The 15,510-nt window shown below is 54.5% G+C and overlaps 1 protein-coding gene across 1 annotated transcript in view; it reads left to right on the forward strand.

Annotated features, from left to right (window-relative positions):
- The window catches only part of LOC123946183 (apolipoprotein L3-like), a 60,309-nt gene that overhangs the window by 17,918 nt on the left and 26,881 nt on the right, over positions 1 to 15,510 (forward strand). The window lies entirely within an intron of this gene.

Genomic DNA, 15,510 nt, shown 5'->3' on the forward strand with positions numbered 1-15,510 from the left:
ACTGCGGTCATCCTGGGTGACTTTCCCTGTAATCCTTGGGGGTCAAGAGGAGCCTGATTTTATAGCCACTCAATCTTTCGGGTCCCCAGGTCGGCGGATTGGCACTCGTCCCTGCAGGTCCAAGACACCGAATCCTCACTTGAGGGGCCTGAAGTCCCAGCCTGGCCTCTGCCCTACAGTGTGTTGATCCCAGAGCCCGGCGAGGTCCACACACGGCGAGGCCACGACACACAGGCATGAGACCCTCGGGCTGCAGCTCCCAGGGATGTCGTCTCGCGCTCCGCATCTCACCGTGGTTCTATCATGGCGGCAGGTGAACCACCAGCTCCGGAAAGGGAGAACAATCAGGAGGAAGGGAGTTCACACAACAATGAGCAACAAGGAACCGAGGAAGGTGACGTGGACAAAACAGAGCTTCAGCCACGTGTCCGAGGTCCCAGTGTCAGCGTGGCCTTGACTTTTGGCTCCTTCCCTGTGTGGCTGGACCCAAGCCACCACCTGTCCCCTCACCTGGCTTTCCCCATCTGCCAATGAGGCCGACCTCCCAGGCCAACCCCAGGGTGATCATCACAACACTTGGGGTGCGATTCTTGGGTCATCAGTGTGTCACTCTGTCCTTCCCTCAATGCTGGGGAGGAGACACAATGCCTGGGGACACTTGCCCGGATGGGAGGGTCAGGTTGGCTTCCCTGTGTGCAGGTGCACGGCCCATTGCTGTCCAGACTCTGCAAACCTCACAAGCCGTGCGGCCCTTCCCCCTCAGCTTCTGTGTCCGTGCAGGGGTTCAGATCTCCCAGAGCTGCTGTGGCACCAGACAAGACTGCGTGGACGGGGCCCGCCCAGCGCCTGGTACACCCCCAGCTCTGTCCACTGTTGAGAACAGCAGGGGTTCCTCAGCTGTCTCCTGCCAGCGTCTGCAGCCTTGCAAGGGGCACTTGGGCAACAAGAGTGGGCGTCCTGGGCGCCTGGGTGGCTCAGTGGGTTGAGCCACTGCCTTCGGCACAGGTCGTGATCTCAGGGTCCTGGGATCGAGTACCGCATCAGGCTCTCTGCTCAGCAGGGAGCCTGGTTCCCTCTCTCTCTCTGCCTGCTTCTCTGTCTACTTGTGATCTCTGTCTGTCAAATAACTAAATAAAAAATCTTAAAAAAAAAAAAAGAGTGGGCGTCCTGGGACTGTCCTGGCATCAAGGACAAGTCTAGAGAGACCTGAGTAGATCCGAAAGGGGGAAGGGAAGATATGGACATGGTGACCACAGAAGTGGATTTCGGTCCCTCCCCCAGGTGCCATGGGAGCAGAGTAAGACACAGGGACTCTGCCAGGGAGGCTGCTGGAGGGCTTCTCAGAGGACGTGATGCCCGAGTGAGGCTCTGAAGGATGAGCTTGATTTTTCCATTTGGTGAAGCGGGTGCTCCTGGCAGAAAGATCTGCATCAGCAAATGCCTGGAAGTCCCCGGTGGCATTTAGTGGCTGCCATATGGCAAGTACACGGTGTGCACCTGGCATGTTGGGGAGAGGGAGGTGAATAAGGCAGGCATGGAGGTAGGGGGTGCGGTGGGAAGGACAGAGAGGAGGGGCTGGGAACAGGCCCTGGGGGGTGTTAGTGGGTGGGGGAGTCATTTGCTGAGGGTCGCACAGTGTATCAGTGGCAGGAAGGGCTGAGCGAAGGACCTGGAATGTCAGGTGTGGGCTTGTTCCTTGGAGGGACTCAGAACAGCCGAGGGTGAGTGGGAGGGTGGACTGGCCTGGACACGTTTGTTTCCTCACGAGCTGCTGGGACGTGGACACTTTCAGTTTCCGTTCAGGTCCCCGATATATCTGGGCCCCGAGGTGTGGTTATTGCCCAGACACACACGTGGGTCCACACAGCCACGAACCCCTGGATGTGTCTCAGCTCCAAGGATGATCCCTGGGTAGTTCAGGGTGGGGACTTGCCTGTGGACTCCCCCTCCAAAGAGCTCTGTCAGGAAAGGAACGTGTGTTGTCATGATTTGTTGATGAAGGGGAACCTGCAGCTCCAGCCCCGGGTCCCATGTGGAGCAGGGACGCAGCCCGGATTTGTAGTCGGGTTTGTCTGACTGCTTCTCTCCTCCCCCTGTGCCCCCAAAACAGTGGAGAGGGAGGGGGATACCGCTCAACCCCGGGTTGCAGATTATGTGTGACCTGAGCAGGCGACCCCAGATGGAAGGCAGATGTCGGGGTGCTCATGCCTTTGGGAATTTGGAGGAAGCAGGGCAGGTGGACGGCAGGTGAGGACGAGCCTCTGGGTCGCCCCCAGCAAAGGATTTCCTTTTGAGGTACAAGGACTCTGGCATGTGTTTTCCACAGTGTCTCTGAGTGTCTGCCCGGTGCCCCGCCCTGCAGGGAGCCTGAGGGCCTGACAGGGAGTGACTGGCCCAGGGTGCCATGACCATGATCATGACCATGACAGGGAGACAGAGCAGGGAGATGTCTGGGCTTTGCTCCCTGTTCCCCACCGGGCCTCTGTTCCACCCACTGTGGGGCAGGAAGAGAAGAGACTGGCCCGTGTGCCCCGATCAGAAAGGAGAGGGGCTGGGGTGAGAAGGGCGGAGTCATCGCAGGGAGGTTGTCTGGGCTTCGTAATCTGAAAACACCAATCTACTGTCTTGTAATCCCAAATGCCAGACTGTAGACTCGTAATCTGAAAACCCCAGACTGCAGACTCATGGGTCTAATGATATGGGTGTGAGCTTCTGTCTGTGTGTTTACGCCAGCCGAAGCAAGCCTGGGAAGCTTCGGATTGTTAAAGTCCCATTTCTCCCTCAACACCTGCTTCAGGAGGTTTTCGCTTGCACCTGCCGCTGAGAACTGTGAGTCTGGGTGAGTCCTTTTCCTGGCGATTCTTGGTTTCTATCTTTTAAAGACTTGCCTTCTCCTTTTTCTCTCTCTGTCTCTCTCTCTTTTTCTTAAACAGTGAAACTGAGTTTTAAAAATTTATTTATTTTAAAAGATTTTTACGTATGTATTTCACAGAGACAGGGAGAGCACACAAGCAGGGGGAGCAGCAGGCAGAGGGAGAGGGAGAAGCAGGTTGCCCAGGGAGCGGGGAGCCTGATGCCAGGCTCTGTCTCAGGACCCTGGGATCATGACCTGAGCCGAAGGGAGATGCTCTAGCAGCTGAGCCCCCCAGGCGCCCTGGCTTCAGTCTTTTCATGGGGATTCCTAGGATCTGTGGTGTTTCGTGGGCGCTCAGCTTTTGCTGGTCCAAGGATCGAGGGTGGGGCCTCCTGGCCTCTCGCTGTAGTCTGACTTTGTTCATGGTGTCCTGTGCAATGTTTAACTGTTAAGAGATCAGATAACTGTAACTTTCCCTTTATGGCATCTGGGTTTTGCATCTTCATTAGAACAGTTTTTCCAACTCAGCGCTATTCTTTTCTAAACATTTTTCTAGGACAGTTGTAGCTTTTCCCTTCTAGCTTACTAGATTCTGTTGGGATTCGTTGGTTGATGATTGATTTTGTACAAGCCTTTTGGTTTTTCCTCTTCTCCCTCACCGCTCTCCTTTTCCTCCTCTTTCCTTCCTTCTTCTTCCTCTCCTTCCTCTTCCTCTCCTCCTTCTCCTTTCTTCCCTTTCTTCTTCTTCTTCGTCCTCCACTTCCTCGTCCCCATCTTCTTCTTTTTGTAATTTTTTGGGTAATTATTTTTGCAAAAGATTTTATTTATTTATTTTAGAGTGAGGCATCCAGCGACAGAGAGAGCCAGAGAGAGCACAAGAGGAGAGGAGGGGAGAAGCAGGCTCCCGTTGAGCAGGGAGCCAGACATGGGGCTGGATCGCAGGACCCTGGGAGCTTGACCTGAGCCCAAGGCACCCACTTAACTGACTGAGCCACCCCGGCGCCCCTCTTCCTCTTTTTCTAATTCTTCCTCTTCTTCCCCTTGTCCTTCTCCTTCTTCTTCCTCTCTCCTCTTCTTCCTCTTTATCTTCTTCTAATTTTCCTTTTTCCTTTTCACTCTTCTTCTTCTCTTTCCTCCTCCTCCTCTTCCTTCTCCTCCTCCTCCTGTGCTCCTTCCTCTTCCTCTTCTTCTTCTTCTCTTGTCCTTCTCCTTCTCTTCCTCCGCGCTGCTTCTTCGCTTTCTTCTCCTCCTCCTTCTTCTTCCTCTTCTTCTTTCAATTCCCCTCCTCCTCTCCCTTCTTCTCCCTCCTGCTCCTCCCCCTTCTTTTTCATCTTCTCCTCTTCCTCCTCCTCCTCCTTCCTCCTTCTCTTCCTTCAATACTTCTTCCTCTTTCTCCTCTTCGACTTTCAATTCTCCTTCTTCTTCCAATTCTTCTCTTCTTCCTCCCCCCCTTCTTCCTCCTCTTCCTTGCTTCGTCCTCCTCCTTTTGCTTCCTCCTCCTCCTTCTTCTTCTTTCCCTCTCCTTCTTCCTCTTCATCCTCTCTTTCTCTCCTCCTCCTTTCTTCTTCTTCTCCCTCGCTCCTTCTCCTTTTCCTCCTCCTCCTTCTTCTCCCCTGCTCTTCCTCCTTCTCCTTCATCAGGACATATTTAATGGGTGCCAGCCACAATCCAAAGGAACACAGTGGTTTTTGTTCCTTCAAAGCAGCCTGTAGGGAGCAAAGAAATGACTCCCACCATGTTCCCCAAAGTTCCTGGTATCAGTGAACAAACATGGGGTGTGGGTGGAGGTCCCTCTGAGTGCAGCTCAGGGTTCCCTGGGAGACCCTGGAACAGGAGTTGCGGTAGGGAATAGACATGTTCCCGCCAGTGCTCAGAGTCCAACAGAGGAGGACACACAGAGGACGGCAGTCAGGACAGCGCACACTGAAGGGGAACCTGGAAGTACCATGGGGGCAGATGGCAGGGGAAGCAGTGGTTGAGCTGGGCCTCTAGGCACAAGTAAATTTTACAAGGTGAGGAAGGTGGGGAAAGGCATTCCAGAGGCTGAGGTGTGATGAGAAGCAAGGAAGGGTTCGGGGCGGGGTCAGCCGGTAGAGTCTACAGCTTTTGATCTCAGGAACCTTTGTGAGTTCAAGCTGTACATTGGGTATGGAGCCTAGTTAAAATAAAAGTTAGCTGCATAGTATTCCATTGTGTATATATACCACATCTTCTTTATCCATTCATCTGTTGATGGACATCTGGGTTCTTTCCATAGTTTGGTTATTGTAGACATTGCTGCTATAAACATTCGGGTACACGTGCCCCTTCGGATCACTACGTTTGTATCTTTAGGGTAAATACCCAGTAGTGCGATTGCTGGGTCATAGGGTAGAATACTATGCAGCCATCAAAAGAAATGAAATCTTGCCCTTTGCGACGACGTGGATGGAACTAGAGCGTATCATGCTTAGTGAAATAAGTCAATCGGAGAAAGACAACTATCATATGATCTCCCTGATATGAGGACATGGAGAAGCAACATGGGGGTTTACGGGGATAGGAGAAGAATAAATGAAACAAGATGGGATTGGGAGGGAGACAAACCATAAATGACTCTTAATCTCACAAAACAAACTGGGGGTTGCTGGGGGGAGGTGGGATTCGGAGAGGGGGAGGGGGCTATGGACATTGGGGAGGGGAGGCGAACCATAAGAGACTATGGACTCTGAAAAACAACCTGAGGGTTTTGAAGGGTCGGGGTGAGAGGTTGGGGGAACAGGTGGTGGGTAATAGGGAGGGCACGTTTTGCATGGAGCACTGGGTGTTGTGCAAAAACAATGAATACTGTTACGCTGAAAAAAATAAATAAAATGGAAAAAAAATAAAAGTTAAAAAAGAAAGAAAAAAAAGCAAGGAAGGAAAGGGTCCTTGGAGTTGTCTGGACCAAGGCAACATGGAATCAGGGCACAGTGAGGAAGACAGGAGCGGGGGCATTAGGGAACTGGGGGTGGGTGGGACAGGCTAAGGAGTTTGAACCTGGTTCTGTCCTTGGCTCCCCTTTCCTCCCTGCCTGAGGAGCCTGCCTGCAGCCCTTCCAGGGAGACGCTTTGGTGAGACTCTCTGTCCCGCTGCCTCCGGAGAGCTTAGCCAGAGCCACTGGGGATGGGAGGTGGGGATGGGAGGGCTCCGTGTCCTGTCGGGGTCACGCAGGTGGGCAGGGGCAGGCTTCTTCCCTCCTTCTCCTCCTGACAGCCTTGCCAGGAACTGAGCGATCTGTAGGCTAGCCAAGGACATCCCGGTACCAATCAGGCCGGAGGGAGCATTGTCCAGCGTCGGTCCCTGCTGAGTCCCAAGACAAGTGTCAGGGCTGGGCAGAAGACGGGAATGCTGGGCCCAAGAGTGCAGACACATTGGGGAATGTTTGGTGTCATCCGGGTTCTGGCTCTTTCTGCCAGCACACTGCTGCTGCTCTCTGCTTTTGCTCTTGGTCCTTGTGCTTCCTGATGTCATTTGGATGCCTTGGTGCCCTGAGGTCCTGTGGCTTCAAAGCAGAAGAAGGAGAAAGGGGCCAGCCAGCTCTCCTCTCCCACTTGTGCCTTACAGTAGGATGGACCCTGGGACCCCTAGACTGATTTCCCTTTTGTCTTCTTGGCAAGACTGGGAGATACAGTCAACCCCCTGAGTCCAGGTCCTAAGATGAGAGGCTGCTGGGCCACTCTGGATGGGGTGCTCCCAATGGTGGGGGCAATTCTGTCCGTGGGTGTCTCTGGAAACCTGATCTATAGAAGGCGAGGACAGAAGGGGGACAAAGCTTGCTAAAGAAATATAACCGTGTGTTATCACATAAAAAGGCTTGTGTCCAATATCTATATGGAACTTGTCAAATGCAACACCCAAAGAACAAACAATCCAATCAAGAAATGGGCAGAAGACATGAGCAGACATTTCTCCAAAGAAGACACCCAGTTGGCCAACAGGCATGCTCAACATCACTTGGCATCAGGGAAATACAAGTCAAAACCACAATGAGATACCACCTCACACCAGTCAGAACGGCCAAGACGAACAAGTCAGGAAATGAATGAGACACTCGTGTTCCTGTCCTGACTCTAGCAGTACTGTGAGAACTAGGACTAACCTACGTTCAGGTGATGGTTTCTTCCACTTCCTTGTCCAATGATCGTCTTCTTGTGCCCCCACAGGACGACAGGACCCTGACTCGGCTTGGGAGTGAGCTGGAGGGAGGTGAGTAACTTTCCTTAAATACAGCTGGCAGAAGCCAGTACACAGACAGACACATCGGGTAAAGTTCATTTTGGCAACTGTTGCCATCCCAGAGGGAAGCCCCAGAGACCTGGCCCCTCACTGCTTCCTGCTGCCTCCGCTGGCTCACATTTGACCCCACGATTTGTTCTCCCTTCCCCAGGGGTGAAGCGACAGCTGCTAACTGCGACGTGGATGCAAGCTGTAGGGAAAACGCTCAGATCCCACTGCTGACACCATGACCTCAGAAGCCAGAGAGCTCTTCCCAGGTAGTCACCTTCCAGGTGTCTGGATGATTCTTGGAATTGCGGGGATGCCTCTAGCTGAGTTCACCTAGAGAGTAATCGGTCCCTTGAACAGCTTCCTTGAGCCCCCAATTGAGGTCAAGGGGAGTCCCCAACCCAGAAGTCTATAGGGACACCTCCCTCTTGTCTTCTCAGTGTCATGGCTGAGGTGCTTATTTCCTTCCTACCCCCGCTGCCCATCAAATCCATCAATGACCCAGAAGTGAGGCCAGGACAGAACACAGGATGGCAGGGGACAGTAGAGCAGAGAGGAAGGAAAAAAGGGATCCTGAGACAGGGTGGATGGAGGAGATAGACCAGCAACCTTAGAGCTTGCTCCTGCCGTCTTGCCCTGTCCAAGCCTCTAGCATGGCTCAGGATGACTGTGGGGCCTTACAAGAGAGGCCATTTCCTCCCGCTCTCACCCTGCTGCCAGGCTGAGTGCTCTGTGAGGGTCAGTGGGCCACAACCTGGACCCCAGTCTGGTCTTTGCCACGTCCCAGCTGTGTGATCTGGAGTGCCTCACCCAACCTTACCTGTGAAATGAGAGTATTTCCTTATGTGGCTATGAGGATCAAATAGAACGTGTTTATGTGTTTGGGCCAGTGCCTGCTACACAGTCTGTTCTGCCTAAGTATTGTTGCTGTTCCCTGTCCCTGGAACCTGTTAGTTCCAGGTAAAACCTCCCCTCCCCTAGCATCCCCTGGCCTCCCACGGCTATGTTAGGGTGCTTGTTCTGTGTCCCCGTTGTAAGCCTCTCTTTAATAGATACAAAAGTGGTGCAGGAACTGATTCTGCTGATCTCAATGCCCCTCCCTAGGCCGACTGTCAGCTATTTCCCTGCCCACCCCCACCTCGAGTCCAGGAAAACATGGTTTTGTGCTGTGGTTTCCCTCCAGCAAGTCCTGGTTTCCTCTCTACCATAGTGAAGCAGGAAAAAGAGAAACATAAAAGCCTTCCATTTTTCTTTCCATCTAGAGTATGAAAGTTTGCTCGAGGAGGTCATTGAGACCTTCCAGAAGTCAGTGAGCAGAGAGATGCTGCACGTCCTGCTGACTGACGATGAAACCTGGGAGAGTTTCGTGGCCGAGGCCACTTTGTCCAGGTAACCTCCCCCCCCCGACACACACACGGATGCCCCAGGATGGTCACCAGGTCTCTGTGGGACAGTGTCCTGGGTTGGGGTTGACCATGTTCCTTCTCGACAATGCATGTGGAATATGTCTTCTGTGACAATCACTGGCAGTGAATGGCCTCGGATTGAGGAGTGGCGAAACCTGCAGAGGGCAGGTTATGTGACGTTTAACCTAAAGCTGACCCTTCTCTGTCTTGCTGGGTTCATCTGTTCAATTTTATCATAAAGTAATGAAGACAATGTTTGTAACATCCCAAGCATAGTGATGACGCGTAGTTGGTACCCCATTCATGGTGAGTCTTTAGAGGATTGCCGAGAAGTGACAGGGGCCAAGGTTCTTCTTCCTGGAGACAAGGGCCAAGCATGACTTCCTCTGGGACCAGTCACAAGAATGCTGATGCCTCAGTCTGTGGCCCTGGGGATTCGGACTAGAGCCTTCCCTCCCCATCTGAGCAGTTCCATGAACATGCAGGATCCTGTGGGCCCATGAGGTGGAGAGGGTGGAGTGCAATTGGACTGAGCTGGTTGGATTCTGACTCTCTCTCTGCCCAGCCCTGGAGCTCTCTGGGTCTGTGTGTCTGGAAGTGTCAGATTGGGCATTTGTTCCGTGGGAACAGTAATTCATTCTGAGATGATTGTGGCCAGGGCCTTCGTGTGAATTGTGAGGAGAAAGTTGAAGAACCTAGTGCCGTCATCCTGTCCAAGGTGCAGGGGGCTTGCACCAGGGCTAGAGATGACAGTCAGGATGGACAAGGGGGCATCTAGGTTGGAGGACTGGGTAGGCTTGGGCAGCAGACCTGGGACTTAGGGAAGCTCTAGGACACAAACTTGAGGAGACCACGGACCTAGCAGAGGTCCTTTGATTGGGACAGGCGACATTTCTTCCCTCCCTCCTTTGATCTCCTCACCACCGGGGATTCGGGGCCATGGGAGATGTTTCTTCCATACCTTGCCTGGGATCTGGGGGGTCTTGACTACCATTTGGAAGCCCCTTTCTTCTACACAGAGCAGCTCCAGACCAATAGAAGTCAGTGTGACTTTGTGACAACTTCCAGCTCCACAGGGGGCAGCTGCCAATTGTGTACCTTTGAGGGATTCTGAGCCTCAGAAGTCCCCCCCAAAGAGGAAGGTACTTCCTCCGCTAGCTGCCAGAATGCAGGTCATTTCCGGCTGTGTGGTTCATATAGAAGGTTCGCGAAGTCTCCTGCATCTTTAAGAGATGTCGTAAACTTGCACATGGCCTTGGTGTACCAGCTAAGGTGTGAGTTAGGCTGGTGACACCTGTGAGGTCGGGAGTCCTGGGTGGTGGCTCAGGAGTTGGTGACATGAGCTGGAGAGTCTGAGTGGAACCAGGGTAGTGGGTGTCCTGGCTCTCAGTCAGGTGGGGCAGTGGCTGGACCCCATCTGAGGACAGCAGCCCTGGGAGAGACAGCAGCTGCCTAGCAAAATGGTCACTAATGTCCTTTCTTACTCTGAAGTCTTCTTATTTTTTAAATTCCAACTACCCGGAGTTAGCCAACGTGCAAAGTCTGAGGGCAGAATTCCTAAGACTGCCTTTACTTTCAGCACGAGCTGCAAATTGGGGGGAGTTCCCCAAAGCCCCCGAGGTTGGATAATGCCCTGAAAGCACTCACAGAGCTCGCCTAGAGCTGTCCCCTCAGTTCTGCTGTGTGACAGGGAAGGATACAGGTTCCCATCAGCTAAAGAGAGACACTTGGGGCAGAGTCTGGGAGGGTTTCCAGTGCAAAGCTTCCATCGTCCTCAGGAGGCCTTACTGTTCTGTATCCAGTGTGTGACAGTGCATGGGGAGCATGGCCGCCAGGGATGCTCACACTGTGCAAGTGAGCAGTTACTGTGACACTTACTACAATGGGCACGAAGACTCAATTCAAGCCATAGGCGTCAAGAGTGATGTCACAGGGGAGAGAGATTGGGCTCATCTTGGAACAGAGTGAAGACCGGTAGGGATTTCTAGCCGAGGAGCAGGGCAGGGGCAGGGGATGGGAAATCAGCAAGAGGAGACTTCATGGTGGGGGGATTCTTGCTCACCTGACCCAACAGGGTTCTTGTTCAGATGGGGCTAGACAGGCTGTGACGGGCAGGGCACAGAAGACCAAGGTCAAGGCGCAGTCAGGAGGAGGCTCATGAGAGCCCCGGTAATGTGTGGTCCACGAGAGAGTACTTTTCAGCCCGAACCTCAAGACAGAGTTTTGCTGGGGTTCAGTGACATCCGCCTGCATGGCTGACCTGCCGCCTTCCACTCCCCCGGGAGGCCAGTTTCTAGATCCTCCATGGTCACAACTGACAGCTCATGACCCAAAGACGCCATCATCTTGTCAGGCTGTCCCGAGACCAAAGACCCAGGCAACGGATGACAGTCGTATTGTTCTAGGACCCTTGACATCCTAGGTGGGGCCTAGAGCTCTCTTCCCAGTGCCCAGGGCGTGAGCAGACCTCTGTGGGTAGGTTCATCCCCCAGCACACACGACTTTTTTCCCAAGGGAGGTTTTCCTGCTCCAAACGCACTTCCCTTTCCTCATCTGCAGAGTTCCCAGTCTACAGACACTGTGGTACTGACTGTGGGGCCCTGTCCTTGACTGCGAGGCCGTCTTCCTCCAATAGCCACTATTTAAGAGCCTCCGAGGATGACACGGACTTATTTACTCCCCGACTGGTGTGTGTTATGGAGCATGAGCAGTGTGCGGAACGTGTGTAACATTGCGGGAAGGATTCTTTGCATTTGTAACATTCTTTTCCATTTGGTTTGCAGTCAAAGTTCTGTGGTGTATGAAGGTTAGAGCAAATGGAGCCCATTTTCCAGATAAGCTTCTCCTAACCCCTTCACCTTCCCTGTTACAGGGAGGAGGCAGAAGCCCTACGTGAACGTCTGAACGAGCTGCAAAGAGCCAAGGATCTGGAGGCCGAAGAGCACCTGGCTAGGGAGAGGTTTCTGCATAAGTTTCCCGAGTTGAAACTCAAGCTTGAGGAGCGCATAAGAAAACTCCACGAGCTCGCAGATGAGGTGGACAGGGTACACAGGGGCTGCACCATCACCAACGTAGCATCCGGCTCTGCTGGGGCAGCGTCCCGTGTCCTGAGCATCCTCGGTCTTGTTCTGGCGCCTTATGCAGCAGTGCCCTGTCTGGCAGCGTCAGCGTTTGCAGCGGGGCTGGGAGCAGCTTCGTCTGTGACCGAACTGTGCAGCATCTTCGTGGAAATGTCCAGAGAGTCTTCCGCTGTTGACGAAGCGAATCGCCTGATATCAAGTAACGCTGATGAAGACAAGGTAGTTCTGAAGTTTCTGGATCGCCACAGAGACTCCATTTTTTCCGCAATAACTGATTTACCTGAATACTTGAACGACCTTGCACATATAGTTCATGCCATCGAGGCAGCCAGGAGGAACCCTGAGTTGGCTGTCCAGGCCCAACTGTTCACGAGAGGTTTCCCTGTCTCAGGTGAAACTGCCAGGCAGGTGCAGAACACTTTTCGAGGCACTGCTCTGGCAATGACCAGAGGAGGCCGGATCAGGAGTGCGGTTTCCTCAGTTCGTTCTCTTCCGTTAGATGTGTATGATCTTGTGAAAGAGCTAGTGTCCTTGCTACAGGGAGCAAAGGCAGAGTCCGCTGAAGACATGAGGGGGCGGGCCCGGGAGCTGGAGAGCAAGTTGGAGAAGCTCAGTGAGATCGATGAAAGTCTTAAAGTGGACACATATCCGTGATCCCCGAGCAGAGCAGGGAGCAGGGACATGGGTGGGACAAAGACATGGAGGTGCCTTGTTAGAGGGGGGGATAGGGTTGGGGTGTTGGGATGGGTGTTGAGGAATTAGGCATTTCGAAGCTGAGCCGGGGTGGGAGGGGTTAATGCAGGGCGGGCAGGGGGAGTCAAGGAGGGGAAGGAACATGAAACCTGAAATAAGGACGGAGGGGACAGACAGTGAAGGGAAGGGACGAAAGGGGACACAGGGGACATGGGTCAAGAGACGGATGGAGGAACAAGTAATGGAAAGGCCAGAAATAATAAAGTTAGAATTGTTGGAATGTGGGAGAGGATGATGGGTTTGATTTTGTCGTCTTCATTCTTAGTTCTGAGCCTTCCTGAAGTTGACAATTGCTGCTTGGGCCTGATTTGACCACCAATCTGAGCAAAGACCAATAAGGTTGTCCACGGGGTGACGCATGCGGCCAGGTCACAAGTGACCCCGACCAATGGCTCCCCTTCCACGTCCCATGAGTGACCAGGTGCCGGCAGCATGGACGCAGTCCCCTCAGGTGTCAGTCTCTGCCAGCTACTCTTATGGCTTCTAAAGTCCCCGCTGTCTGATGTCCAGTTTGCAGCCCCTACTCGGGCCACCCCCACCCCGGTAGAGGGAGATCCGGCAGGTGGGGTCCCTGCTCTGAAACACGAGTCCTAAGGTCCAGCAGGGCCCAGCCCAGCACGCGTCCCCATGGGATGGAGGGATGGGGTGGGGGTGCCGGTCGTGTGCCCCCGTCTGCTGACTGTCCCCGCCTCTGCCTGATGGTGCTGTGGCATCGGCCAGACACCTCCCTCCGCGGTGTGAGGGTGACTCTCCCACTGATTCTGGGTCACCGTCCCCAAGGGCTGACATGGCTTATTGACCAGAAATTGCCTGAGACCCCGACTCTGGAACTGTGGTCATCCTGGGTGACTTTCCTTGTGATCCTTGGGCGTCAAGAGGAACCTGATTTTATAGTCACTAGATCTTTCGGGTCCCCAGGTGGGGTGGACTCGGCACTCGTCCCTGCAGGTCAAAGACACCGAATCCTCACTTGAGGGACCTGCAGCCCCAGCCTGGCCGCTGTCCCGCAGGGCCGTGATCCTGGAGCCCGGCGAGGTCCGCACATGGCAAGGCCATGACACACAGGCATGAGTCCCTCGGGCCGCAGCTCCCAGGGATGTCGTGTCGCGCTCCGCATCTCACCGTGGTTCCATCATGGCGGCAGGCGAACCACCAGCTCGGGAAAGGGAGAACAATCAGGAGGAAGGGAGTTCACACACCAATGAGCAACAAGGAACCGAGGAAGGCCACGTGGACAAAACAGAACTTCAACCACGAGTCCGAGGTCCCAGTGTCAGTGTGGCCTTGACTTTCGGCTTCTTCCCTGAGTGGCTGGACCCAAGCCACCACCTGTCCCCTCACCTGGCTTTTCCATCTGCCAATGAGGCCGACCTCCCGGGCCACCCCCGAGGTGATCATCACAAACCTTGGGGTGCGATTCTTGGGTCATCAGTCTGTCACTCTGTCCTTCCCTCAATGCTAGGGAGGAGACATGATGCCCGGGGACACTTGCCCAGATGGGAGGGTCAGGTTGGCTTCCCTGTGTGCAGGTGCCCGGCCCATTGCTGTCCAGACTCTGCAAACCTCACAAGCCGTGTGGCCCTTCCCCCTCGGCTTCTGTGTCTGTGCAGGAGCCGGTGTCTCCCAGAGCTGCTCTCGGAACCAGACAGGACTGCGTGGACGGGGCCTGCCCAGCGCCTGGTGCACCCCCAGTTCTGTCCACTGTTGAAAACAGCAGTGGTTCCTCAGCTGTCTCCTGCCAGCGTCTGCAGCCTTGCAAGGGCACTTGGCCACCAAGGGCAGGCGTCCTGGGACTGTCCTGTCATCAGGGACAAGTCTAGAGAGACCTGATTAGATCCGAAGGGGGAAGGGCAGACAGAGACATGTCACCAGAGAAGGGGATTCTCGCCCTCCCCCAGGTGCCAGGGGAACAGAGTAGGGCACAGGGACTCTGCCAGGGAGGCTGCTGGAGGGCTTCTCAGAGGACGTGATGCCCAAGTGGGGCTCTGAAGTACGAGTCTGATTTTTCCAGGTGCTCCTGGCAGAAGGATCTGCATCAGCGAATGCCTGGAAGCCCCCGGTGGCATTTAGTGGCTGCCATATGACAAGTATGCGGTGAGCACCTGGTATGTTGGGGACAGGGAGGTGAATAGGGCAGGCATGGCGGTGGGGGGTGCGGTGGGAGGGACAGAGAGGAGGGCCTGGGAACAGGCCCTGGCGGGGGGTGTTATTGGGTGGGGGAGACCTTTGCTGACGGCCCCACAGTGTGTCAGTGGCAGGAATGGCTGAGCGGAGAAGGGCCTTGAATGTCAGGTGTGGGCTTGTTCCTTGGAGGGAGTCAGGGCAGCCGAGGGTGAGCGGGAGGGTGGGACCAGCCCGGACATGTCTTTCCTCATGAGCTGCTGGGACGTGGACACTTTCATGTTCCCTTCAGTTCCCCGATATATCTGGGCCCCGAGGTGTGGTTATTGCCCAGACACACACCCGTGTCCACACAGCCATGAATCCCTGGATGTGTCTCAGCTCTGAGGACGATCCCTGGGTCAGCTGGGGTGTTGGGGCCCTGCCTGTGGACTCTCCCCCCAAACAGCTCTGTCAGGAAAGGATCGCGTGTTGTCACGATTTGTCTATGAGGGGAAACCTGCAGCCCCAAGTCTCACGCAGAGCAGGGACGCAGCCCGGATCTGAAGCCGGGTTTGTCTGACTGCTTCTCCCCTCCCCCTGTGCTCCCTAAACAGTGGAGAGGGAGAGGGACACTGCTTAGCCCGGGTGAAGACTGCATGTAACCTGAGCAGGCGATACAGATGGAAGGCGGATGTCGGGGTGCTCACGCCTTTGGAATTTGGGAGGAAGCAGAGCAGGTGGAGGGCAGGTGAGGAAGAGCCTCTGGGCTGCTCCCAGGGTGCGGGTGCCCAGCTGCTCAGCAAAGGATTTCTGTTGAGGTGCAAGAGCTCATGTTGTCTTCTGAGATTCTAGGACTCAGGGTTGTGTTGCCCACAGTGTCTCTGAGTGTCTGAGTTCCTACCTTGCAGGGAACCTGAGGACCTGACAGAGAGTGACTGGCCCAGGGTACTGTGACCATGACCATGACCATGACAAGGAGACAGAGCAGGGAGATGTCTGGGTTTTGCTCCCTGCCCCTCACCGGGGCCTCTGTTCCACCCACTGTGGGGCAGGAAGAGAAGAGACCGGC

This window comes from Meles meles, chromosome 7, assembly GCF_922984935.1.
Source record: "Meles meles chromosome 7, mMelMel3.1 paternal haplotype, whole genome shotgun sequence".
NCBI lineage: Eukaryota > Metazoa > Chordata > Mammalia > Carnivora > Mustelidae > Meles > Meles meles.